Raw genomic sequence first — 2,233 nt, 5'->3', positions numbered from 1 at the left:
AGAGATCCAGTGCTTCACTTACTGTCATCCCTCCCAATAGGCTATAAATGTGAATTAAGTCATCCTACATCTCACATAAAACTCAGTTATCAGCTGAATAAAACAGTGACTTCAGTCCTTGCCACACAAAAGATAACAAATACCCAGCTAACAACGGCCTGAATTCCTGACTCACAAAATTTTGGATAAAATAAAATGATGGTTGTTTGAAATCACAAAAACTGTGGAGCCCTGCACCATACGTGAAGACAGGACCAGAATAAAAAGAGGCAACTCAAGGTGTGGTGCTTCCACAACAACAATTTAAAGTGTATGGAACTGGCTTTAGTACTCCAAATTGTAAGTAAAGGCTGAAAAGACAGACATAACTGTTCTGGTGGCTGTGAAAAAAGTGAGTCACTATGTAGTGCTGAAAAAATTTAGTAATTCTGTCACTTATAGAAAGGTAGAGAATAAAAAATGTGTTTAAGCGAATAGGTGGATTTGGCTAAAATTTCCAAATAGAATATTGTAAGTTATAGCTGTTTCTTATAGCATTGTATCTTACACTATGTCATATACTTTTTAATAAAATATAGTAAAGATTAACGGTTACATTGTCAGAATTCACAAGAAACATAAAAGAGCCAGAACTTGCTGATTTCAAAGATAAAAATTGTTTCCCTTTCCAGTCTCTTCAAAGAGCTAAGTACTCTAAAAGTAAGAAAGGCCATTCAAATAAAAGTCATTTCAAAGTTGTGGAGTTTAAGACACTATGAAAAATTTATGGTGTGTCTCATAAGTACTTTAAGCTAGATGAACATAATTATAATATTCTTAAGAATATTATCTGACTGCACATAGAGTTTCAGCTCAAGTCTGAGAAGGGCTAGTTTCAAAGATATTTGTGAATATGGTGCTTCTATATTGCACAAAGTCTTTAAATAAATTACACTGAAAAACCACCATAGCCTTCACTTTTGAATAGAAGCATATATTTTAATGACCTATTCCTCCCTTTTTGCATTCTCTGCTGGGCATATGGGAGAAATACCGTGTCTCAATAGATGTGTAATAGAGAAAAACCATAATTTAAAACATGCACAATACGACCTGAACCCAAGCAGCCTCATCCACTCTCAGCCTGGATATAGAGGTTGAGATCTTGAAATTCAAACGACGCCATAATGGGATGATTTCTCAGTTGAGCTGGGAGCATCTAAATCTTGTCTTCCACTGTGGGATCCTTGAATTACCCTTAGAAGTCTGAAAATTTCACTGGGAAGAGCTTGTCTACATACATCCTTATCTACATGAGGAGGGACACTCTTATTCTAACTACAGTTAGCTTTTTACACAACAGGTTTTTTACAGCATTTCTCATCTCTGAATTTCTCAACGTGTATAAAAAAGGATTCAGCATGGGTGTGATAACTGTATAAAACACAGTAATGAATTTATCAGTAGGAAAGTTTGAGACAGGTCTAACATACATGAAAATACAGGGAACAAAAAAGAGGACAACCACAGTGATGTGCGAGCTGCAGGTAGACAGTGCTTTACGCCTCCCTTACTGTCTATAAGTTTTAAGGGAGTTTAGGGTGACTCCATAGGAGATTAGTAGAAGGGTGAAGATGACCATACACATTGCTCCACCACTGAAAACTACAGTGAGGCCTATAAAGTAGGTGTCAGTGCATGCCAGTTCCAATAATGGGTACATGTCACAGAAAAAGTGGTCAATGACATTGGGGCCACAGAAAGGGAGACTGTACACAACAACAATTTGAAACACAGAATGAAGAAAACCTCCAGTCACGGCCACCACCAACAGAAGGATGCAAACCTGTCGATTCATGATGGTTAAATAGTGCAGTGGCTTACAGATGGCCATGTAGCAATCATAGGCCATCCCTACCAGAAGGAAGATCTCAGTTCCACCAAACAAGTGGTCTATAAATAGCTGGCCCATGCAAGCTGGAAAGGAAATAGTCTTTTTGTCACAGAGTAAGTCTACAATCAATATGGGAGAAATGGTGGATAATACAGCATCTATTAATGACAGGCAGGCAAGGAAGAAGTACATTGGAGAGCCCAAGGAAGGGCTGACAATAATAGTCACCGCAACGAGTAGGTTCCCCACCACTGTCACCGTGTATGTGAGTAAAAACATGACAAATAATGCGTTTTGCACATCAGGATCCTGTGAAAATCCCAGGAGGACAAATTCTGTAATACTGTTATTCTGTCTCAT

General features: G+C 38.1%; 1 pseudogene; it reads right to left on the bottom strand.

Moving 5' to 3' along the window:
• Positions 1-1,288: 1,288 nt before the first annotated feature.
• Positions 1,289-2,233, bottom strand: LOC129489788 (olfactory receptor 4A8-like; annotated as a pseudogene).

Source organism: Symphalangus syndactylus, chromosome 1 (genome assembly GCF_028878055.3).
Source record: "Symphalangus syndactylus isolate Jambi chromosome 1, NHGRI_mSymSyn1-v2.1_pri, whole genome shotgun sequence".
In the NCBI taxonomy this organism is placed as follows: domain Eukaryota; kingdom Metazoa; phylum Chordata; class Mammalia; order Primates; family Hylobatidae; genus Symphalangus; species Symphalangus syndactylus.
This window is presented reverse-complemented; position numbering and strand designations above follow the sequence as displayed.